Source organism: Rattus rattus, chromosome 11 (assembly GCF_011064425.1).
Source record: "Rattus rattus isolate New Zealand chromosome 11, Rrattus_CSIRO_v1, whole genome shotgun sequence".
NCBI classification, from domain to species: Eukaryota; Metazoa; Chordata; class Mammalia; order Rodentia; family Muridae; genus Rattus; species Rattus rattus.
Window position 1 is genome coordinate 28,324,127 of NC_046164.1, and position 25,799 is coordinate 28,349,925.

At 38.6% G+C, this 25,799-nt stretch overlaps 1 protein-coding gene across 1 annotated transcript in view; it reads right to left on the reverse strand.

The window, feature by feature from the left end:
- Nucleotides 1-15,416, reverse strand: part of LOC116912713 (cytochrome c oxidase subunit 7B2, mitochondrial) — a 68,181-nt gene extending 52,765 nt beyond the window's left edge. Inside the window, exon 1 of the mRNA XM_032916840.1 lies at nucleotides 15,386-15,416. The gene's annotated coding sequence lies outside the window, so the exon portion shown is untranslated. The remainder of the gene's footprint in view (nucleotides 1-15,385) is intronic.
- Nucleotides 15,417-25,799: the final 10,383 nt, after the last annotated feature.

Consider the following 25,799-nt stretch of genomic DNA (forward strand, 5'->3'; position numbering starts at 1 on the left):
ACACACACACACACACACACACACACACACACACACACGCGCGCGCGCGCGCGCGCGTTTGATTTACAGAATGAGTTGCTTGTACTTCATCTCCACGAAAAGGAATGCTAAAAGAAGGACTGGGTGCACATGAGAAATGACAGAAAATAGTAACCTGGTTACCACAAGAAGGAACAAAGGGTACCAGAAAATGGTGTGCCGCAGACTTGAAGGATATCTGAGCATGTACTTGTACATATGAGTATTTATTCTTTTATTTCATTTACTAGGTTAATGAAGCCAAGCATGAAGTACACAAGCGATGACTCCATTCATCTGATATTCTAGAAGAAGCAGAAATAATCCTTAGTGACACAAACCAAACACTAGTCCCCTACGGGCAGTAAGCAAAGGAAAAAAATCACTGTAAAAGGTCAGAAAGAAAAATTAGGGGATAAAGTAATCTGTTTTGATTGCATGTGTAAGTGCACAAAAATATAATTATCTGTCAAAACTCATCAAAATATACTCAACAGGCTTATATATAATGGAAATTAAGTCTCACTAAATTTACCTCAGAAAAGAAGCAAAAAAAAATATAAAGTTAATAAAATATAAATTAAAATTTCTGTTCAAGAAGGGATACTCTAAGTTTAGAGAGATATTAAAAAGAAGAACACACATTCGCAATGTCTAAAACAAGGTAATAATCTAAACTAGACAAAAAATTCCTTAAAACATAAAAAAAAACCGAATTCAAAAGAAAATCTGAACAAAAAGCTGCACATGTGAAAAGGAGGCTCACTCTCACTATTGATGAAATAGGAATTTTCAAGCCAAAAAACAGAAACTTAGGTAAAACTTAGGTTACAAAACATACCGATGAAATTAAGCAATGAGATTGTTATAAAAAATGGATTCAACAGTCCTGTAAAACACACAATCATACTTAGTAAAGCTATGAATATGGCCCACAAAACATGTGATAATAGTAGGTGTTAATCACAGAGATTAGATAATATGAAAGGCACGCAATATAGAATTCTATTCAAGAGTCAAAAGAATAAAATTAAGTGCATGTAAAGCAAACAAATACTAAAGTAACACTACATAGTTTTCAAAGAAGGACTTAACTCAAAGCCTCATCTCTTCAGTATTGGTGGAAAGGAATGTTAGTAAAAATGAGGAATTAGTTTAAAAGTACAGGAAGATTAAAGAGGAAGTGGTGGGAACAAGAAAAATACAGTCAGCTCAGCACATAAAACTACAAGTATGCACATCCATGCTTATTAGCACATTGACATACATGTCCACATGCTGTACGTGAGCTATCACACAGTGGGGGCACAACTGAACAGCATAGGCTGCAGACTGCCATCTCTTGCATATCAATTTGGATTCAGCATTTCTTCTTCAAAGTCCCATTGCATCATTACTTTTTCTCATGCAAAGAGAATTTACTTTTCATGGTAAGTGTCATACTGTCAAGATCCATCTTGTTTTAAATAGAAAAGTGTGTCAAGAATCATGGTTCAGTTCAGTTGAATATAATAAAGAAATAATCTTTCTTATTTCATAACCATCAGCGATGTTGGCCATGATATAATTACATCATGTGCTGGCTCAGAACAATCCAATCCACTTACAAACTGTTGGAGATCTAATTTCAACTTCAGATTGTACCCACTTTTACCAAACAACCTGATAAATTTCTTCCCATGTTCAATTTTTCCAAGAAAATCTTGTTAGTAACAGTTGCTGTTAGAGAATCTCATCACGAAGCTCTTTGTCTGGCACAAAAGATAAGGCATCAACAGCTCTACAATGGAAGTAGGCAAGATGCTACTGAGTGAGGTAGTCCAGAAAGGCAAACAGTGCAGGGCCCCTCTCATGGCAAGCTATAGCTCTACATCTTGTTTCCCATCTTTATTAAATTGTGTATTTCTTATTTACGTTTCAAATGTTATTCCCCTTCCCGGTTTTCAGGCCAACATCCCCCTAACTCCTCCTCCTCCCCTTCTACATGGGTGTTCCCCTCCCCATCCTCCCCCCATTACCGCCCTCCCCCCAACAATCACGTTCACTGGGAGTTCAGTCTTAGCAGGACCAAGGGCTTCCCCTTCCACTGGTGCTCTTACTAGGCTATTCATTGCTAACTATGAGGTTGGAGCCCAGGGTCAGTCCATGTATAGTCTTTGGGGAGTGGCTTAGTCCCTGGAAGATCTGGTTGGTTGGCACTGTTGTTCATATGGGGTCTCAAGCCCCTTCAACAAGCTCTTTCAGTCCTTTCTCTGATTCCTTCAACGGGGATCCCGTTCTTAGTTCAGTGGTTTGTTGCTGGCATTCGCCTATGTATTTGCTGTATTCTGGCTGTGTCTCTCAGGAGAAATCTACATCTGGTTCCTGTCAGCCTGTACCTCTTTGCTTTATCCATCTTATGTAGTTTGGTGGCTGTATATGTATGGGCCACATGTGGGGCAGGTTCTGAATGGGTGTTCCTTTAGTCTCTGTTCTAAACTTGGCCTCCCTATCCCCTACTAAGGGTATTCTTGTTCCCCTTTTAAAGAAGGAGTGAAGCATTCACATTTTGGTCATCCTTCCTGAGTTTCAAGTATTCTGTGCATCTTGGGTAATTCTAGCATTTGGGCTAATATCCACTTATCGATGAGTACATACCATGTGTGTTTTTCTGTGATTGGATTGCCTCACTCAGGATGATATTTTCCAGTTCCATCCATTTGCCTATGAATTTCATAAAGTCATTGTTTTTGATTGTAGTATTCCATTGTGTAGATGTACCACATTGTCTGTATCCATTCCTCTGTTGAAGAGCATCTGGGTTGTTTCCAGTTTCTGGCTATTATAAATAAGGCTGCTATGAACGTAGTGGAGCACGTGTCTTTGTGGTATTTTGGAGCATCCTTTGGGTATATGCCCAAGAGAGGCATACCTGGGTCCTCAGGTAGTGTAATGTCCAATTTTCTGAGGAACCTCTAGACTGATTTCCAGAATGGTTATACAAGTCTGCAATGCCACCAACAATGGAGGAGTGTTCCTCTTTCTCCACATCCTCGCCAGCATCTGCTGTCGCTGGAGTTTTTGATCTTGGCCATTCTCACTGGTGTGAGGTGGAATTTCAGGGTTGTTTTGATTTGTATTTCCCTTATGATGTTGAACATTTCTTTAGGTGCTTCTCAGCCATTCAATATTCCTCAGCTGTGAATTCTTTGTTTAGCTTTGAACCCCATTTTTAATAGGGTTATTTTTCTCCCTGTAGTCTAACTTCTTGAGTTCTTTGTATATTTTGGCTATAAGCCCTCTATCAGTTGTAGGATTGGTAAAGATCTTTTCCCAATCTGTTGGTTGCCGTTTTGTCCTAACAACAGTGTCCTTTGCCTTACAGAAGCTTTGTATCTTTATGAGATCCTATTTGTCAATTCTTGATCTTAGAGCATAAGCCGTTGGTGTTTTGTTCAGGAAATGTGTTCGAGACTCTTCCCTACTTTTTCTTCTATTGGTTTGAGAGTATCTGGTCTGATGTGGAGGTCATTGATCTACTTTGACTTAAGCTTTGTACAGGGTGATAAGAATGGATAGATCTGCATTCTTCTACATGCTGACCTCCAGTTGAACCAGCACCATTTGCTGAAAACACTATCTTTTTTCCATTGGATGGTTTTGGCTCCTCTATCAAAAATCAAGTGACCATAGGTGTGTGGGTTATTTCTGGGTCTTCAATTCTGAGTACAATGGATATTCAGGAGTAACTGCACAAACAAGAGAAGCAAAAACGAGGCCATTCCAGGGGAGGTGGGGGCGGGGGCAAATGATCTGATGTGGGAAATGGGAAAAATTAGAGTAGCAATTCTCATTAAGAGGGGGAGAGAGATAAAGGAAGAAGGGGGTAAAACAAAGGTAAGAATTCTAAAACAGCCATAATAAACTAAATTATGAACTTTAATATACAAAGGTCAGAGTTGTGATGGTTTGAATAAAAATGGTTCCCATAGACCCACAGGAAGTGACACTATAAGGACAAGTGGAGTAGGTATGGCCATATTAGAGGAAGTGTGTCACTGGGGGTTGGGCTTTAAGGTTTCAGAACGTCAAGCCGTGTCCAGAGGCTCCCTGGCTCTTCCTACTGCCTGCTGATCCAAATGTGGAACTGCCAGCTCCTTCTCCAGCACAGTATCCACCTGCACATCACTAAACTTCTCATTATCATGACATTGGACTAACCTCTGAACCTATAACTCAGCCCCAGTGAAATGTTTCCCTGTGTGAGAGTTTCCATGGCTATGGTGTCTCTTAACAACAGTAGAAGCCCTAACTAAGACAATTATATAAATAAGCATCCATAGTTTAAATAAAATTTTCCCATCTGGGTCAACAATGACCCATCCAAGAGCCAAAGACAATCTAAAAACAACAATAAACCCAAACACTGGGCATGAGAAGGCTTGTTTTGCTCAGAGTTCTTCAAGAGATTCCCAAAGCATTACAGGTTATTAGTATTGCCCTTAGCCCCGAGAATTGGAAACGAAGTCCTGATTGCTGAAGGCACAATGCACTTTAAACAGAGTCTAGAGACCCTTAAACTGGAACTAACCCAAAACTTCCTCTTTGATGACTAGATTTCATGGTACCAGAAGTTGTCAAGAGTCCTATCAGCTGTGACGCCAATGAACCACAACGATAACCGGCATGACACAATAACTGTGGGCATGAAGTAGTGGCACAAACACCTCAGTGGTAATCAAGAGCTCTCTACTTAGGAAGAGAAAGAATATGCCTGGTACTGGACTCCTAGAAAACTGCCCAGGGCTAATGAAGTCATGAATCTTGGAGGAGAACCTACAATTGCTAATTCACTAAACTCACATAACCCCTAACTACATTCTAAGTATTTGTCCTAATGCCCACAGATAAGTGTGGGTCCCTCTCATCATCAAAGAAATTTCTTTTTGCAAAAGACAAATATCATTACAAAAGAAAAAAAGCCACAATCAAAGTACAAAGTTGAGAATTCCAGTCCCAATAAAAATATATAGAATAACTCCTAAGGTCAGGAATGTTGAGAGTGAGAGAATTTGTCTTCCTGAAGAAAGAACATATCAATTGGTTATCCAATATCAAATGATCAGCCTGGAAAAATCATATGAGGGACATTACGCAGACTGAGCAGATTATACTTATATATTAGATGTGGGGGGAGGGGACTGAGAAGGAGGAAAGAAAAATGGAAAATAATTTTACTGAATCCCAATCTTCGAAAAAAAATGAAAGAAGTAATTCTTAAAAGCCTTAGAAAAGCAATGTATTTTAAAAAAATGACCTTTCATCACAGAATGAAATTATCACTAAAGAAGAGAAAATCAGACATGGTGGCGCATACCTTTTTTTGAGTTTCCGTACCTGTGATAAAATATCACCAAAAGCAACTTGGAGAGGAAAGGGTTTATTTCATCTTATAGCTTACAATCCATTATTCCGGAAAGTCTGGGCAGAAACTCAGGACATGAGCTGAAGTAGAAACCATGGAGCAGTTTCTTATATGAAATTATGTACCAAGAGGGGGCACTGCTCACCGTGATCTCAGTATTCCTACACCAATCATTAATTAACAAAAATTCTCAGTTGCTTGATTACAAGCCAAGCTAGTGAAGGAATTTTCTCATTGGAGGTTCCTCTTGTAATGACTCTAGCTTGGGTTAAACTGATATTAAACTAGGCAGCACAGTAGCTATAATCCTAACATTTGAAAGGTAAGGGCAGGAATACTGTCATAAGCTTGCAGTCAGTCTGGTCAACATAGCATAATATCTAGGCCAGCGAGAGGCATGTAGTGGGGTCCTGTCCAAACTCATGTGAAATAAAATAATTTTTAAAAAAGAGGAAGAGTAGGATATAATCCCTGCACTGCATTTAGAGAATTCTGACATGAGGATATGTAGGGACAAATATCCCCTATAAACAGAGGCAAAGAGAGAAAATGAATAGTGCTAGGTGTTTCAGTTTGTGTAACATTACATCTGAGGACTCATAGAAATAACCGAGAAAGTGAATCTGGAGCTCAGATTATAGACTAAGATGTTGAAACTTCATTATACAACTTCTGAGTAAAAGTAATTGTATTTAGCAATTAAATTTATAATAGCAATCAGCTGCATGGGAAGGAATGGAATGCAATGGGGAGATTGCTTAGAAAGGAACGACACAGGCTCTAGAGTAGAACTTGCTATTAACTTGCTAAATGGCCATGCTATCAAATTGTCTTCTGAAGATTTACATTCATACCTACACTTGGAGCTACTCCTAACCTTGGTCAGAGTACACTGTTTTCGGAGTAGGCAGCAGTCAAGGGAGGACTGATCAAAGCACTGAGAAGCCTAAGCAGGACATCTATATCAAACCTGGCCCCACCAAGGGCAGAAAGCAAACAGCACAGAAGAGAACACAGAAAGAATGCAAGAGCTGGCAGATGGCAGCAAATGCTTTCCTCTGGACGTGGAAGGGCTATGACGCACGTAAACTTATATTAAGGCTGGGGTTGCCTGTGCTAATTTGCTTGGGGTTGCTTTTCATTATAAAAAAAATGGGCAATATGTGTGAAAACCTAGTTTAGAAACCATGGTAATATGAATTATTCTAACATAAAATTCTCAATAATAAAATAAACTATGAGTACACTCAGAATGTCCATTACTTCCTAACGTGTTTGATAACGCACTGTAGCGATCAGATGACATTAAGAGATGGGCATTATTCTTCACTGCTGGTACAAATGGAAAACTAGAATGAACCCTTTTGGAAACTCCATCAATATTACAGATACATCTACCTTTTACCTCCAGGTGTGCCTGCACTGATACAAAATAAGATCGATCATTTTCTTTACAAATCAGTACACTCGGTATTTTTAGTTTGTACAGATCCTATGATGGTACTGACTGCTTCTAAAACCAACAAAAAAGTACAATAGCTGTGAGATTTAGCTCAGTGAGAGAGCAGGAATAGCAGCGGAGAGGTGACTCAGCACTAAAAGCACACAGCTCTTACAGAGGACATGGCTTGATTGCCTATAACACCACTGTGGGGGATCTGATGCTCTCTTCTCACCTCCAGGGCACTGAACACACTGTCTCTCTGTGTATCTCTGTCTCTATCTGTGTCTGTGTCTCTGTCTCCCCCCCCCTCCCCACACATACGAACATGCACACACCACAAAAAAACAAAAGTAACTTAGGTGTGCATTAATATATTAGTAGATACAATTCAGCCACACACAGGAATGAAGATGAACTTGAAAACAGAATGTAAAGTGAAATGAGCTGCATGCAATAATGCTCAATATAACATTTATATGAATTGAGAAAAAGAAAAACCACACAGATTAAAAGTATATTAGACATTTACATGTTATAGAAAGATGGGAAAATAGAATGATAGCATGTAAGAAACATAACATTTCTCTTTGGGATAATGAAAATATTTTTATACAAATAGTGGTGATGGTTTTGGCCAATATTATGAATATTATGACTACCACTAAGTTATACACTTAAAGTAATTTAAATGGATCTGATGCACTATCTTTTTTTAATGATTTTTATTAGATATATTTCTTTATTTACATTTCAAATGTTATTCCCTTTCCTGGTTTCCTATCCATAAGTTCCCCTTCCCTCCCCCTCGCCCATATGGGTGTTTTCTCCCCATCCATCCCCTTTATTCCCCCACATTCCCCTGCACTGGGGGTCCAACCTTGGCAGGACCAAGGGCCCCTTCCACTGGTGCCCCAACAAGGCTATTCTCTGCTACATATCTGGTGCACTATCTTATCCTGGTTTCTATATTAATAATGCAATGCCATAAACTGGTTAAATGTTAAAATATGAGGGTAGTTTTGCCTCATGCTTTCGTCTCAGGTTGAAGGATTATATCTCATGACAGTCTTTGTAGTAATAATGTCTGAAAGCAATACAGAAGTAGTATGCTTCTATTTGGACTCTTCATATAAAGCCACCTGTACTGGCAGGCTCCATCCTGACCACCTCGTATCATACCCCTCACTTCACAAAGCCCCCACCTCTAAGACACCAGAGAGAGTTTTACTCTTTATGACTCTCAAAGCATAGAAGTTGTATTTTCCAGCAACAGAAGCGGTTATGCAGCCTTCTGTTTTGTGCATTCCAATGCTGTCTCTCACTGTTGTTTCATGTTATACTTCAAAATTACCAGATGTTAAAGCTTGAGAAATGAGAACAAATAATAAAAATGGTAAAAACTTATTTGTATATGATTAGAACTTGATTTAAAAGGCCAAGTTTGAAACAAATAAAATTATCACCAATATAGAAAGCATAGGGAAAAACTTAAAATGGATTTTTACTGAAACTTAGATATCTAAATTTTAAATGTGAATATTATTATCTTTATTATTTATTATTTATTATTAGTACCACTTAATTGTACACTGAAAAATAGTCAAATGAATATTTTATAACTTCCAATTCTAGTTTCTTTGATCTTGAAGTGGTTATTTGTTGCTTATTTTAGTGCAGACTTTGCAGCATGTGACAATCACAGCAAGTATGAAATCACACGAGAGAAATCCTGGGCTGTGGATAAATGCTGTTTAGGATTCTGGGGTCTTGAGATAAAGAAATTTGGGCAAACACCATTCCTTATGACACCCTGGGTAGTACCAGAAAATGGATGCAAGGAATACATCATTATGTCTCATGAATCAACCAACCTACTCAGTTCAAACATTTTCAAGAAAATATTACAAAAGCTGGCACATTCTACAACAGCATTAAATTAAGAAAGACAATCTCAACGTATCTTTAGATCACATCTCTATGACATTTGACAGTGTTCAAGATAACTGTGCTGCTACAGGTCAAGGGCTGTCTCCTTTATTACTTTCAAAGTTACACACGCACACACACAAACACACACAGAGTGACAGACAAGACAAACAATGTTATGATGAATGATCTCCAGTATGGCTTTATTAGATCATTTAAAATATGATGTGCTCTAATGCAATTCTCTTAATACATATAACACAAATATAATATATACACAAATATAATAATATACTTCAGAAAAACCAAGCTAATTTCATCAGATGAAGAAACTATTTATTACCTCCCTTATTCTATAAAATAATCATGCAAACTACACTCATAAAAGCAAAATACCTACTATCCTTTCTCTGCTGCATTTAGTTATTCTGAATTTTTAGGAAGATTGCTTTTGTATCACAAATGACTATCTGAGATTCTCTAGCAGACCCTTGTACCCATGCATCAAAGCATAATTTAGTCCATTAATCTTAGGTGGCATCAAAGTATAGACGTTGCTATGGCTAACACTTCTGGATACTTTATTGGTATTCATGGCTACTTCCAATGCAAGATTTTGATGCATACTGGAGACTTATTATTCAAATCTAAACCCCTGGCAACTTTCCTCTTATTCATCCTCTGGTTATACCCTGAATGTCAAAGAGAAATGATAATGTGCTTAAATTTCTTTCTATAGTGTATCCCAAGACCCCAAATATCTACATGGCATGTAACCCTACTGCAGATTTCCTCTTTATATTGCTTTTGCTTTGGCTGGGACCCTTGCACTACAAAGCAAGCATTAAAGCAAACAATAAACAAGCAATCATCTCAAATCAGGAGCCGAAATCAGTGCCAATGTCCCCGGACCTTCCTTTGAATTAGGGTCTTTGAGCACTGAATGTCATTTCAGCATAGTGACGGATTATAATTTTTATGTCTTGAGATCTTTGTTTCATCTTTGCTCCTTTGAACCTCTTTGGTTTTATAAATAGGGTCCTTATTATGGTCTGCATCTGGCTTCCCTCAGGGAGACTTTTCCAGGAGCCCTGGAGTAGAGCAGCCTATTTTTATGCTCTCTTGAGGAGTCTTGTTCCCTAGTTCTGAGTTTGTTCTGGGCTGTTGGCTGCCTGATGTTTTGAGGCCTCTGTCCATTAACTAACTCTTGCCTTTCAAAAACTGAGCTGCAGTGCCTTGTTAACTGCCTCCCTCCTTTTGGTTTTTGGCTTATTGCTTCTGCCTGGGTGTCAACAGACTCCCTGGCAACTTCCTGTGTCAGCTTCTGCCCCTTCTGCAGATTGCTCTCGCCAATTTGGCTTTCCAAAGACAGCCTGTCAGTAACTTCAAGTGGGGATTTTATCTTTAGTTTCCTAGACTGTGCTCATTTTCATGATTATTAAGAGGCAACAACTGACACTTACAGATAACTGACTGCCTACACTGGGCCAGGTAAAGGAATAAGAAAGAGCTTCTGCCCCTGAAGGCTGATATCTCACAGGACAGATTCATTTCCAGGTTTTACAAACTGCGCTAATTTTTAGGGATTCTCAGGCCAAATGGATATATGCTTTGTCTTTTTATTTTTAGCATTACTTGATGTACATAATGATAGGCTATCTCATATGGCATTTCATATTGTAATAAACTTTATCTTTGTGACTGAGAAAGATCAAAAGACATGTGCACAGCAGTAATGTTTAAAACTTAGGTGTCTAAACAAGCATTCTGTAGCAACAGGACCCAACAATCTATTTGCAAATTAAAAAATAAGAAAGCAAACATTAATAGAGCAATGTGAAACATAGACTACTGACTTGTTAGTGAGACTGTGAAAGAGAAAACCCCAGAACAGTGCTTTAAGCCCAACACAATAGTTTTATATTTACTGGTTTTAGCCTACATGTTCGAGAATGTCAGTGTTCAAATTTAAACAAATGTGGCCTTGCTCCCCGTTCACAGCTACATGGTAAGATGCTCTAGCTCATAAACACATGCACTTTCCAGAAATGAAGTAGTAAGAGGGCAGAATAAAGGTAAAGTATAAGGTTATTAAAAAAAAAAAACAGAATTCTCTTAGAAATTTCATCTCCTTTCAGACTATGTCTCACAAACAGTAATAAAAAGGAAGAGAAAGTGAGTTGTGTATGTGTTTGCTAATTTGTTGCACACAGCACAAATGTAACTAGAAGATCTGGTATCAATGAAGCAGCATGCACAAGGCCAACTGATGGCTGTTTCGGCCTCCTATTGCAATAGTTAGTATGAGCAGGCCTTCTACCAGCTTCAATCCTGACTGAATCCGTGGGTTTCACAGGAAACCTAAGAGAACACTTCTCTAATTTTTATTAATTTCTTGTGGACTTCACAAGTAATGTTTTTCCTGAACACTTTCTATTTTATCCCTGGCACTGAGATTCAAGAGGTGACCTAACAACACTTGCCTTTCAGATTATACTCTGTCCTAGTTAGGGTTACTATTGCTATGACTTAATACCGTGCGTGACCAAAAGCTAGTTGGGGTGGAAAGGGTTTATTTGGCTTTTACTTCTATATCATTGCTCATCGTTAAAGGAGGGCAGGACAGGAACAGAGCAGGAACCTCAAGACAGGCGCTGTTACAGAAGCCATGGAAGCCTGGTCAGTTATTTGGCTTGCTCAGTCTGCTGTTTTATAAAATGCATCTGCCCAGGGTGGCTCCGCCCACAGAGGGCCAGGCCTCTCACACTAATAACGAAAATTCCCTACAAGCTTGCCTATGGCTCAGTCTTATGGAGATTCTTTCTCATCTGAGGCACCCTCTTCTCCAGTGCCTTGTGTCAAGTTGACATAAAACTAGCCAGCATTTCTTTTAGGTAGGAACAATTCTGAGTCAAAAAAATTGGAAGAAGGTTGGTGAACCCATCCCTCCACAGTGGGAGAAGATGTGCCTAATCCTGTAGAGACCTGATGCCCCAAGGAAGGAGGATGGCGGGCATGGGGGCAAATGGGTGGGGGCATCCTCTCAGAGGCAAAGGAGAGAGGGAAGGGGGTAAAGAACTCTTAGAGGAGAGACTGGGAAGGGGGGCAACATTTGGAATGTAAATAAATAAAGCAATTTCAAAATTTGACCAGCACAACTGACCCCTTATCAAATTGAGACACAAACACATTACTAACACAGCTTTTCCTTTCTTATTTATCCCTAAGATTTCCCACTAAAAACATAAATAATTTTAAAAGTCCCATAGTCCTTACAAATTCAAATATATTGAAAGTTCCATCTCTTTAAAATAACTAAACTCCAACAAAGTAAATACTCAAAATCTGGGATTCATTCATGATCTGACTTCTTCCAAAATGCTTGGGTCATTTCTAGGACACTGCCCTCTGCAGATGACATGGCTTATCTCCTAGACTCAGACCAGCTCTACCTCATACCTGCTGCTGTCTTGGTACTGACATCTCCAAAAGGCTGTAGTCCCTTGCTACAACTGGCCTGTACTTTTACCAATAGTCTCTCTCGCCTCAGGGACTCCACACTTGCCTACAGAGCCAAAGCTTAGCTTTTCTCCAAGACCCCTGAATGCCTTCAAAGCCAGCACCACCTGGGTGACTCTTACACTACCAAGACCTCCTGCCATCTCAAGGTACACTCTGGTGACTTCTGAAGCACAGTTTGCATTACTGCGTCTGAGGAAACACTTCCCAGAAGATTTCACCTCAATAATTGCTGGTTTCTTCTTAATCATCCATTATTTCTCAGATGCAGCTGACCAGCACCAATTGTGCCAGTAAAACAAAGGCTCCAATTTAGTGTTTCTTGTGTGCTGACCACAGCTGACTCTTCTGCCACATCTAAACAGAACTGCAGATTATTGATTCAAAATAGTAAATGGCTCTGATAGAGTCATTAAAGTACCCTCACACATCCCTCTGATGCCTCCACTTCCTGCATTGCTCTCCACATTCTTATTTTCCAAGCTCCCACAAAAAGAACTTCACCCAAACTACCAAGGTCGTTCCACAACACTACCGAAAAGAAATCATCAGGTCTCTCACAGAAATGCAGCCACTATTATGGTACTGATTTCTGTCCTAGTAATAGTTACTATTGCTATGATAAAGCCATGACAAAAAAAGTAAATTAGGGAGAAAGGAGTTTATTTAACTTCCATATCCCTGCTCATCATTAAACATATTAAAAGAATGTCAAGACAAAAATTCAAACAGGACAGGAAACTGGAGACAGGAATGGATGCAAGGTCATGGAAAGTGGCTGCTTACTGGCTTGCTCCTCATGGCCTCTGGTGTCCAGTAGAACTAAGAGCCACCTGCCCAGTGTTAGCCTCATCAATAATGGACCAGGCCCCTCCCATATCAATAAATAATTAAGAAAATGCCCTACAAGTTTGCCTGCAGCCTAGTGTTTTGGGAATATCTTTTCAGTTGAGGTTCCCTTCTGCCCAGTGACTCTGACTTGTGTCAATTTTTGAGATAAAACTAGACAGCTCATTCTAAACTGAAATCACAGAATAAAAGAAAGTCTCAGAGCTGAGCACTGAAGAGGTACCAAGGCCAGGCATATGGTGTGCAGCTGGAACTTCGTCTGGGAAAGTGTCCTAGAAGGTAAAGGTGACGATGGAAAGGCCTCCAAATGAAGTTGCACAGAAGGGCATCTGCTACAGGAAGACACAGGGAGCATGAGGGGCAACCATTCGGGCTTTGGAAAGGTTTCAGTGAAAGGCAACACAGAGTTCAAGAGGAAAGATAATGGTAGTGAGATATTCTAGAAGCAAAATAAGCAAGAACAAAGACAAAAGACGCTGACTCATTTTGAATGCTTATTAATGACATACTTTAGGGAAATCAGCCTAGTTCCTGTGGGTACAATTTATTGGTAAGGGGTAAAGCTAGAGATTGCCTAATACAAGGGTGTAAACTAAAACAGTACCAGAGGATTTGGAATGCAAAGACCAATTTCATAGATATTAAGTTCAAAATTACTAACCAGGAGCTCTTGAGCAAGGAACAAAGGGAGCCCGTGCATCTACAGGGCAGAAATGAGGATAAAAATTTAGTGTAGCTCTTGTCTTTTTCATTCACCCACTGACTCAACATGAAAGTTAAACTGGTTTTCATAAGCTTGGTGCATCCTGGGCAGCATCGTACCTTACGCTAGTGATGCACGCATAGCTACCTGTACACACTTCATCTCCTCAGGCCCGGAAACAGCTCAAATACAACAAGAATCAAGCCTGCCAAAGAGAAGTCAATGATCTGCATTGGCTTTATCGATTATCTAAATGTGCACTTATGTGTCTTCTACAAGTTATCTATTGTGAAGAGTTGCATAATAAACTTGGATATGCAGGAATCTTTCTGTTGTGTGGACTTTAGTCCTTTGGCTATATGCCCCTATATAATGTAACTGGGTCATAGTGGTAGATCTTGGTGTGGGCAATATTTATTACTGTTATTGTTGTTGTTGTTGTTTGTTTTTAATGTGAACTCACAGACACAAGAAACAAATAGCAAATAGACAAATATCAAATAGAAATGATATCAAATTACAAGACTGTCCAGAACACCGAAAACAAGCAACAAATGTGCTTTTGAACTTTTATCAAAGAGCCACTTAGTTTAGTTTAGCGAAAACTAAAGGACAAAGGGGAAATATGCATACTGTTAAACAAAGTACAGGCTAATTCAAACTGAGTTTCCATGGTGAGCTACTTAGTAACCTTTAAAACTATTATTAATGAAACAATAAACTTATCATTTTGGATACTACATCAATGAAAGAGCAAAATCTGGTTATAAAAATATCAAGAAAATAACCCATAAGAAACATGATAGGAGCTTCACAAAGACAATGCAAACACAGAATTACATAAGGAAAATGGCGACATGCGAAGAACTGAACTTGCATCCCAAGGCCAGAGAACACTAAAAAGATATGGTGAATAAGAAAGAAGCAGTTTAAAATATGCATGCCCTAATAGCTTGTTTTTCTATTATTTATAACAATGCACCCCTAACTGCTGCCCCTGGTTTGAGAAAGCTTTGTTGAAGATAAGTTCCAAACTAATTCTGTATTCTCTATAAACGCATGCATCTTTAGTCTTTCCAAAATCCTGGTTTCATCTACGTTCATGTATTGTGGAATTGCTAGTACTGAAGGACAATAACATCAACAGGTATAGTTGTGAATGTTATTTGCAGTCTAATTAATGACACAGTGCTGTGGATGAATACCCATTACATGTTAGGATTAGTTGATCAGGATATCTTGACTTCCCTACTCAGGAGTTCTCTAATAGTATCTACTTCAAAGATGTGCTGTATTAAATGCTCACTCTGTCTAAGTCGGTCACAGAGTGAGCCTGAACTATACACTGTATTTGATCAATGTCCAGAAAGATACACCCTGGATTCTTCTCTGAAAGATGAGATTAAGCCTGTGAGTCAATGGCCTGCTCAAGCATCATGATTTCCACCATAATATAAAAACTAGGGTTCAGTTATTCAACAAATCAGGATAATGTAACAAATCAGGTAATATAAGCACATACTTGGCTGATGGCTTCAAAGTTATATGAGAAGAGAATCTACAAAAGAAGATAAAAACAAAGACATCTTTATACTGTAGCCCTGCAATTATCACATGGACAAAAGCCTCTAAGAATCAATTTAAACTGTCAATAACTTCAGTATAAAAGGAGGGAACAGGAGAAAGTAACGGCCTCTGTAAAAATTATATATGTTTTAGTTTACACCCTTGTATTAGGCAATCTCTAGCTTTACCCCTTACCAATAAGTTGTATCCACAAGAACTAGGCTGATTTCCCTAAAGTATGTTTTTTTCACATGATAGGTTTCTTAAAAGATAAAACAACAACATTGAGTTCTTTTATTTAATTATTAAAACGCCCATGAATTTGCCAAGACAGAATTGTTAACAGCAGTTAACCACAACAAGGTTATTCCCACCCAGTTATGCCATAATAACTAATATCACTATGTGTGATTGCACCATAACTGGGATATTAACTTGAGAAAAGTACTTTAGCAATCACATCTTCCCATATTCTACTTTCAAGATGATCCTAGATATGAATAGGAACAGGCACCAGAAAAGTGTCTCACTGCACATCTGTGGAAAGTTACACACCATGTACATGCTGGTCAAGTGAGCAGGAAAAGAAGGCCCATCACTATTTAATAGCACAGGGAGATTCTAAAAACACATGTAAATTTCACAGAAGCATGATTATATAGTCACACCAGGGGGCGCTCTTAACACTGAAATGATGGATGACACATTTTAAACTACTTAGTGGGCTCAGCTGGCTAAAAAGAAAAGGTTTTTTTGGTTTTTGTTTTTTCCTTTATATGAACTATTTACAAGTGCTTCTCTCTTGTATGTGTTCGCTGACAGCACACAGATTTTCTTCTGCATCCTACTGTTTGTGTGGCTAGCACTAGGAAGTTATCTATCTCCACCAGGAAATGTTTATTTTGGAAACATTGTGTCAACTTAACTCACATCAACCTCTTATTCTCCCTGTAGTTGGACTGATTCCCCTTAACATAAAGACATAAAGTGTGTTGATGAGCACACTTTAAAATAATGGCACCAATGTAAACTTTATTTTTAAAAACTTCCCTATCAGACCTTTTAATTCCTTCCAATCCCCTCTTAAAAAGGAAGCATGATTTGGTGTGTGTGAGTGTAAATAACAGAGACAGAGAGGGTGTGTGTGTGTGTGTGTGTGTGTGTGTGTGTGTGTGTGTGTGTGTGTGTGTGTGTGTGTGTGTTACTATGAAGAAAGCCCTGTACAACTCACCGTGCTTCGTCCTCAAAGGTTCTGTGAGCAAGCCTAGAAGTCTTGAATTCATACTCTCGCCCAGGCACACCTTGAATTCACAGGAGCCTAGACAGAGCATGAGTTTGTGAGCCTCCTACCTCAGTCTTTCCAAGTGGTAGCTACAACCACTGCCATGTGGCAGGCACAGGATTCTAAATGTTATTCAAAACAGAGCATTGCAATGGAACCCTAGTCTAGAGCATTCTAACCTACTCCTCTTATGCTCTCATTACCTGTAGAGTGGCTCGAGTGCAGATGCTCTCCTCAGAAGTTCTGACTCAGCTGCCTAAAAGCACAGAAGAAAAATCAATGTGAGTTTTCAGAGAAACTGAAAATGAGGATAGATAAGTAGGTTATGCTATCCAGAGAGGGTCACATAGTACTCCATTAAAAGCACTGTTTGCACACAAAACACATCCAATTAACATAAATTTTATGAAGTGAAATGAAAGCAAATGTCATGCCTGTCTGCCTATGGTTCTAGGGACAGGGCTTGTAAAGTGTCTCTCAACCCCAGTTGAGATCACTGTTTTATCCGTAAGCAGCCTCCTGAGCGATACATACCTGCAGACATGAAGAATTACAGCCAAGGCCTACCTCCTGTAGTGATGGGAATTTCAGAAAATGGAGGTATTTTTTTTATTTGTGCCCTAAAACCAATTTATCAGTAAATTAATACTCTGATGCTATGGAGAACAAACATTTTCATTTTATAGAAGTAGTAAAAATTTAAAATGAAATAACATGAATGAAATGCATACATCTAAATTATTTTCAACTGAAGTCCACATGAGGGACAGCCAGACTTTAACATGGGAAACGTGAAGAGACAAAAGAATAAAAGAACACAGAACAAACAAGAGACGGGCCACAGAGGAGAAAACTGAGGAAAAGATATGTTGAACGAGGAAACTGCATTACCTACTTTATATCCATCTTGGCTTTTGGAATAAAGAAGTCCTGAGAGAACAACACATAACAGAATAGAATTTGACAGGGAAAGTTGTGAGTTCCTGCAAAAAGCTGAACCAAAAGCAGAGGCACTAGTGTTCTCCGTGGTTCATCTTAGAAACAGATCTGGCGATGGCTGATGTAAAGAAAGAGGTTAGTCCCCATTAAGACTGGAATGGAGAGTCAAAGGCAGACTAGAAACTGAAGGTCACATCTCAGTTGATAACCAGGACACAGCCAAGATATTAACAAATCTGAAAATTTGATGAAAGTATACTTCTGCCAACTCTTGAGATTCCAGGATTAAAGCAAAGGGCTAAGAACTCAGAAATGAGAGAGTGAGTGACTACCCCTACTCAGTTACCTGCTCAGGCATTCAATAGTTTTAAAGAAATACCTATCTATGTTCTAGGCACAGTCTTAGGACTTAGAATGGAATAAGGAAAGAAATAGATGCTTACACTCACAAAATTCACATTCTTGCAGGGAATAGGGATCCTAAACAAAGTCTCACACAATATCAATGTTGTAAGATGGCTAAGTGTCTCGAGAAAAAAGAGGTACGCTGAGCATTGTTGGGGCAATCTGGAACAAACAAAAACAGCTATAAGAAAGCACAGGAAGAACATGTTTATGTCTCCCTACCCACTGGGAGAAAGTGTACAAGTTAGCAGGCATCTGAAGAAAAGAGGCCTCCAGTAGCAAGAAATGGCCAGTAAAAGATCCTACACTCAGAAGTGTGTCTCCTCCCTCACTCAAAGGACAACAAACAAGCCAGTGTTTGGAATGCAATACAATTATTTTGAAGAAGAAAAAAAGAAAAAAGTATGTAGTTTTTGCAGAGAATAAAATAGTAAGAACTCTGATGAAGAAATAGGTTGGAAATATGGGGGAGAAATTTTTCTGTTAAGTAGATATGTATATGACATTTAAAAAACACAGAGTATGAGATAATACACATGTCTTTAATTTGAGCCACTAAAAGGGTGGCTGGAATTAGTCGAACTAAAATAATCAGGTGATTGGAGAAACTGATTTGAGGAGGTGAGTTTGTGTAATATAAGCTGTTTAGCAACCATAATTTTAAATAGGAATGAAAGGCAAGAGAGAAGGATAAAGCAGAGACCTCTCTGCAGACTGTGTAGGCTTCAGTGTCCCACTCTCTTCAACTTCTGGTGTTCATGCACCTCTATGACTCCCATCTCTTGGAATGAGAGCAAACCTTCTAACTTATTTATAACCTATAAAATGAGAGAAGTGACAAAATTCTCCAAGTTACCATTATAATTACATTATTTCCTTAGCTTTAAACAATTTCTGCAAAGCAAATATGCATCAGGGAACCTGTATAAACAAGAACTAAAGGCAGTCTCTAGCTGCCACTTTGCAAAGCCACCAGATTCTACTATCCAAAGAGCAAGCCCTTCCTTCCCTTGGCCCCAAGGAAACAAATTCGTCCAGCAACCTGAGCAAGTGGGGAAATACATCTCAGTTACCCAGGTAACATCCCAGGTGCAGATGACAGCCTGAGTGCAGTCATAAACGACGATTCAGTTGAGTTATGAGGAGACTTCTGCTCCATAGAAACATTATAAAATGCGTGCTATTTTAAAACGCCATTTATGGTCATTTGTTATGCACCAGTAGAAAGGAACACAAACCCTAGGCAGCTGCAAAATTTAGAGGCCAGGGAGATACCTAAAGCAAAGAAAATATGAAACCAGAAAGGCCAATGAAGTCAGAAAGAAATCAAGGGAATTTTTTTTTCAAGAAGGAGATTGCTAGCTTTCTCCAAGAGGTGACAAGAAAAGGGCAAGGTAAGCCTGTGGCCTAGAAACTGCCAGGTAATATGCAATCAGGGTGCTGTGAGAAAGAAGGTCTAGCCACCTACTTCTGTCCTTAACGTTCTCCTTCCCACTTCCTAGGACAAATGGTGAAGGTGTTGATGTTATGCAAGGATTGGTAAACACCAGGATGCATTTGCTTTCTGCTGTAGGGTCCCCTGCAGTAATAATCCTAGTTCTTCAACTGACCGCTTTGCAGCTGAGTTTTACCAACAATGATCTATCTTGCCAAAGTTGTGGGAAGTTGTCGGGCTTTGTAATCTATTCATCTGTTAACTGCTAAAGTAAATGACATCAGTCTCATTAAAAAGTCTTAGAAGAGCCAATTAGTGCCAAAGCTGTGATCCCTCCCTGTTTACAAGGCTTTGAAAGTTGGTATTTCAAAACTGGCTAACCACACCAATCACTGTGGGCTCATTTTAATTACTAAGTAGCTGTCGTAACCTAATTTTAAACTTTTCATTGTTGTACAACATGCTTAGGTTGCCTTTTAATTATTTTTCCAAAAAATATCAGTACAAGTTCATCTAATGAACAAATATTACATTCATAGAGTCCTGAGCTAACTAGGTCTTGTTCAGTGAAAGCAGCTCCCTCCTGCTTTTTTCTAACATTGAAAATCTGTGTACAAACTTATACTATTTATAAAGTACTGTCACACAAACAAAGACCGCTGTGCCCTAAAGTGGTTAGTATTCAGCCTTTATCTAGATTTATCTATCCTTAGGTCCCATTTTCCTAGAGTGCTTGAAAGCAATTTTTCTTCCACTCATTCAATGAAGATTTAGTGAGCACTTTCTCAGTTACGTAAAGACACAAGGTAGATAAAAGCAGAGCGACACTAAAGGTTACTGTTTTAAGAGTACATCTTCAGTGTAAACTCTTCTCCTACTTCTTCAGTATATGCATAATTATGAGTATTCATATTTAATATTCATACTTTTAAAAAGCATTTTCATGTGGTAGTAATACAAACCTGTCCTTTACTGTATCTGGTCTACCCTAGGTCTCTATTGCTTAAGGCCTAAGGAGTCAATCACTTTCTCCTGATTTACTTTGTTTCCTATTCATTATCTCAATTAATTTAATGGCAATTTAGCTCTTTAATTTGAAACACACCCTGACATGGAGGAAAGACTGCAAAGAATTTCTATTTTCCATCAAATTTTCTCTGTTAACATGTTATATAAACTATAGGATCTTAATAGCAATCCAAAATTATTAAATAGTCTTTATTTGATATTTACCCATTTCTCTATAAATGGTCTTCTCCCATCCTAAGAATCTTTCCAGGGCCCCATGTTATATTTATCTGCTGCTTCTCCTTAGCATCCTCTGGTTTCCAAGTCTCTGGCTTTTCACTTCTCTTTCATGACCTAGACACAGTTTGGTTTGTTTGTTGAGCCATGGTTTCCTCACTGTAGCTCAGGCTGCTCTCCAGTTCATCCTCTTCCCTTCTTGGCTTCCAAGCTCTGGAGTTATAAGCATGTCTACCATGCTTTGCCAGAGATCATATTTTGCAAAAGTGCTAACTAGTTATTCTGTAGAACATATATGCAGTAATGTTCACAGAGCTACTTTAAATTAGAATGAAGTAGCGCATTTTGGTAAGAATATCACAAAAAAAATACTGTTGTGAACTTGTCAGGAAATTAAACCAAGAGGTTAATGACATAGTAATATATATTAGTCCAATGATATATACCTTGATTGTTCAATTAAGCTGACATCAGATTTTTCAAAATTGTTGTAGTTAATAGATGTACTGGGAAGATTCCTCAGTCCATGCATGTTCTACTCTTAATGTTTCCCAGTAGTTGTGTGATTGTCTGCCACATATGTTAATGTGGTAATCTGCACAATTCTCTAGTTTTCTACATTTATTAAACCACCTTTTCTCTATTTTTGAATAAGTTATTGATTTACTTTTGAATAAACTATTGATGGCAGTGATGACTCAAACTTACTTTATTTTAGTCTTTGTGATATCATCAAATTTATCATTTGTTTTATTGCTCGATTAGTTCTAACAATGGTTATCAAATAATTGTTCAGGTTGTCTCTTATGCTAGTATGACAATTATCTTTTCAACCCTGTATTTTCTTACTTCTTACACTACAAGATACTGAAGAAAATGTCCATACTTCTGTTATGCTAACCTTGAAATTGACCATTTATCTGAAAATGTTTTCTATTCTTACTGAGAGAGTAAAACTCCTGGGAGACCATGATCGATGATGGCTACAATCATTGTCTCTGAGGTGCTCAAGACCACAGCTATAATATGTATGTACACATACGCACATCTGCATACATACTTCATTCTCATAACTTATTATTCAACTTATGTATTTATTTATTCAGTAAAATGCATTTGTAACCCCGAAATCAGTTCTTCAGACATTTTACAGTTTTCAATACAGTGCAGAGCAGTGCTACGACTTATGCACAGAACAGTAAAAACTCCATGACATCCAACCTAGTGCGAGGCAATTCTCTGCCTTTTCATGAATTCTCATACTGTAGATATGTCTTTTGGGTGGTTCTATACATTGGCGAACTTTTATAGACTTTTGTGCTTTTAGTTAATGATCTTACTATCTTCATTGCCTTTAAATGTTATATTGAAATTTAATTAGTGTTACTAAATACAGAGCAATGGGGTGTGCTTTATGGGAAAAAAGGCTGCAAGCTGTATTCAGGACTGAGCTGCATTACTGTCTGTGAATTCAATATCTAACAAAACGTGTGTTTGTATGTATTTAAAAAGAAACACACATATGAAGCAAGATTACTGATAGCTGACAAAAACGATTGGCCTGATGGCTGAAGATGAGGAGCACTGTTCATTAGCGATTGTTTCTTCTTTTGAAAAACATATTTAGTTTAATCTCCACAGACCATGTTTAATTTACTTTTAAACGTGCAGTTTGCCTTGCCTTTCGTCTGCTCTAGATAATAATTCTGTCAGATGCACAGCTGGGAGAGATGCTCTTCCATTGTGTTGTTACCTTTGCTTTACAACGGCTTTCTGAATCTGCTGTAGTCCAGTCACTGGCTAGCCATATTTTCTGAGTGACTGGGACCTTCCTTGTAAAGTCATTACTTCTGCCCATATCGCGAAGTGTACATCTTACGTAGAGAAGGTGGACAGAATCCATGTAACGTGAAGGGCAAGGATATTGAAGGCAGAAGTGGGTCTGCATTTAAACCAACAGCATGGTGTGTCTGTAAACATGGTACTGTGCTATAACTGGAAATCAGGGGTGCTGACACCTCCACTAATTGGTATTTATCATTACTGTTGTGTGTGTGTGTGTGTGTGTGTGTGTGTGTGTGTGTAAAGTGAAATTTAAGACAATTTCCAATTTTCTTTGAAGAAAGGAGTGTAATTTTGATAAGAACACTATTGAATATGCAAATTGTATTGGGTAAAATGGCAATTTTCACAGTATTTTTATCATTTGTTGAGCAGAGAAGATCTTCCATCTCCTGTTATCTTCGATTTCTTTCTTCAACTCTTAGGAGTTTTTACTATATATTTTTTCAATTCTTTAGATTTATTTCAATATATTTTTAGCTATGTGATTGGGTCCTGATTCTTTTTGTCAATGTTTGCTATTTATGTCAAGACTACTGATCTTTGTTTTGGTGGGGTGGGGAGAGGGACTTCATTACTATTCACTAGCACTCACAGTGCTGGAAGGTGCTATGCACACTTCTAGAGGAGAAAAACAAGCCTCAGTATCATTCAGCTCTGGAACCTGCAAGTTACGCCAACAGTCAGCCTGGGAAATATGCCCACTGGTCCAACAGTTGGGTGAATGTTACAGGAGTAAGGAACCATTTTTTGATTACATCTAAGCTGCATTCCATGAGATGGGTCAGATGCTGTTAAGGAAACAAAAAAAAGATAACTCAATAGGTCATAGGCTCTAGAGTGTGTGTGGGGGGGGTGCAACCTCCACAACACACAGTACTGATCCACAGGAGATAAAAGGAGGTCCATTCAAAACAGCTAAATAGCCAATATTGGTTCAAACTTAGGAAATCTTACTGAGTTGTTTATTTTTGGTACATTTAAGAACAGCACAATTTGGTGAAAACCTTCCTGGTGATAATTAACTTAGTCCTGTATGTATAACAAAGCACAAAGTAAGCTAAACAAGACGTGACAACATCTAAAGTCTTTGTAAAATGCATGGGACATCTTCCATAAAGATGGGCTCTCTATATAGACTAAAAAAAAACGAACTCAGATAAGAGTCTGGGGAGGATCCACTGTGGCCTTGGCCGTTCAGTGTCTCAGAGTGCACCATGTCTACTCCCAGCCTTCTGTGCGGGCACAGGTTATACAGCCCTTCCTTAAGTGGACAACTCTGTGATTAACATTAGGTTCCCTCGTGCTTATGTTTGAACACAAGGATTTTTGTATGTCCTACACTAGAAAAGAATCCAATATTTTTATTTTCCTAAATGGAAAAATAATTTACATGATTCCTAATTACTTAAGGATATACACATTGGTCAGAAATTCTCTCAGCACTCATGAAGCTCTCTCTTCTCAGTAGATGGCAATTAATAAAGACTGTTAAGTGGACAAGCAAAGAATTAAAACTGTGAAATGGTAAGCTGTGTGTCAATCATATTATCGTCCCTCCAAGGTTCAGGAATTTTTGCAGAAAAGACAGAAGGATTGTATGAGCCAGAGGTGGTTGATCACATGAGAAAAATAGTGTTTTCCAGACACAATAAGGTACTGTGCATGGACTTCTATGTGCATGTGACAGCAAGCACAGACCTACACAAACTGAACCAGACAAAATCCTAGCATAGAAGGAAGGTGGACATGTAATCTCACCATTAACTGGGAAACTACTGGAATTTGATATCTTCTGGGAGAAGCAGAGTTAGTTTTCTTTAATGATGCAATTATCCTTTGTCAGGCTAACCAAACATCAGGGCAGCCCCTGCTCCCAGGACTTGCAGGGCAACACAAACTGGACTTGATGATGTTAAAGAGAAAGAAAAAGGCATAATTACTCTGAAGTTTGGCGGGAAATAGTGGGATGGTGCTAATGGATGGATATATAGTCCTTCTCCCAGAAACTATGAGACTGTAAATTCCCAGTGCTAGTTATAAGATTATAGGAGTTACTGGTCAGAAAGACTCCAAAAGACATACTTTCCTCCAAACAACACAAGCTGCTGCAACTGTTCTTTATTGTACACCAGAACTGAACGGGGAGATCTCGCTGCTGACAAACAGGTAACAGAACATAGGGAGTTAAGGCTGGCACTGAGCAGGAAGTGTCTCCTTTTTGTTTAGCTTTCACAGTGCTGAGAGGTGCTGCTTAGATTGCTAGGGGAAATCAACAGTCTAATTGATCTGTGAATCTTGTGCGCTAAGAACCTTCTAGGTAAGGTATGCCCTTTAGTACAACAGTGGAGTGATTATTATGTTCATTCATAACTAACCACTTTCTGATTTGATTGGACGCCTACTCAAATTGTTTTTGCAATCTGATCATACCCTCTAATACCTTCTAAATATTGATGTTTACCTTTATATTTACAGACCAGGGCTATACCTCAGTCCTCATCATAAAAGCTCACTGCAGTAGGTGGTGCTTAATACAAAAACCTGTTAAATGCCAAAAGCTGAGACTACGTGGTGCTGACATGCTTGGTTTAAATGGAGTGTCTCCACCGTCTCCTCCAAGGCTCAAGAAATAGCACAGAAGAGGTTCAGAAAGAATGTAATGTTGGTGGAGGGGATTGTGTGAGTAAAACAGTCGCTCTGGACATGACAGAGCTATTACCTCTCCCAGCAGCTATAGTTACCTGTTCCAGACTTGAACAAGATTCTGACCTTCAAAGTTTCATCATGAGTAGACAAAGGATCCATAAAATCCCAGCCTTCCTTAAGAGGTTTCTCAGGATTTCATTTTCTTCCTTGATATAGCCAATTATTTTTGGCTTACCTCTACTCTAGTAAATAACCTTCCACCTATGCTCAAGCAAGCATTTCTAATTAAACTTAATGGGATACTCACAGAAACAGACAAGAAAGAAAAAGTGTTTCAGCAGGGGTGTGAAGTACAGAAAGAAGATTGGAGATGAAAATAACTAAAATCCACTTAACACACACGACCATGAAACTGACAATATTAAGTAATGCAAAATATTTTAAGAATTGGACCAAAACTGCACAACGTATTGTCTTTAGCAATACAGGACTCATTGAAGACACTACTTTGTTACCGTATATTTGATCACACTGTGAACCCCAAGATTGTATTACTGAAAAAAAAAAAAGCTG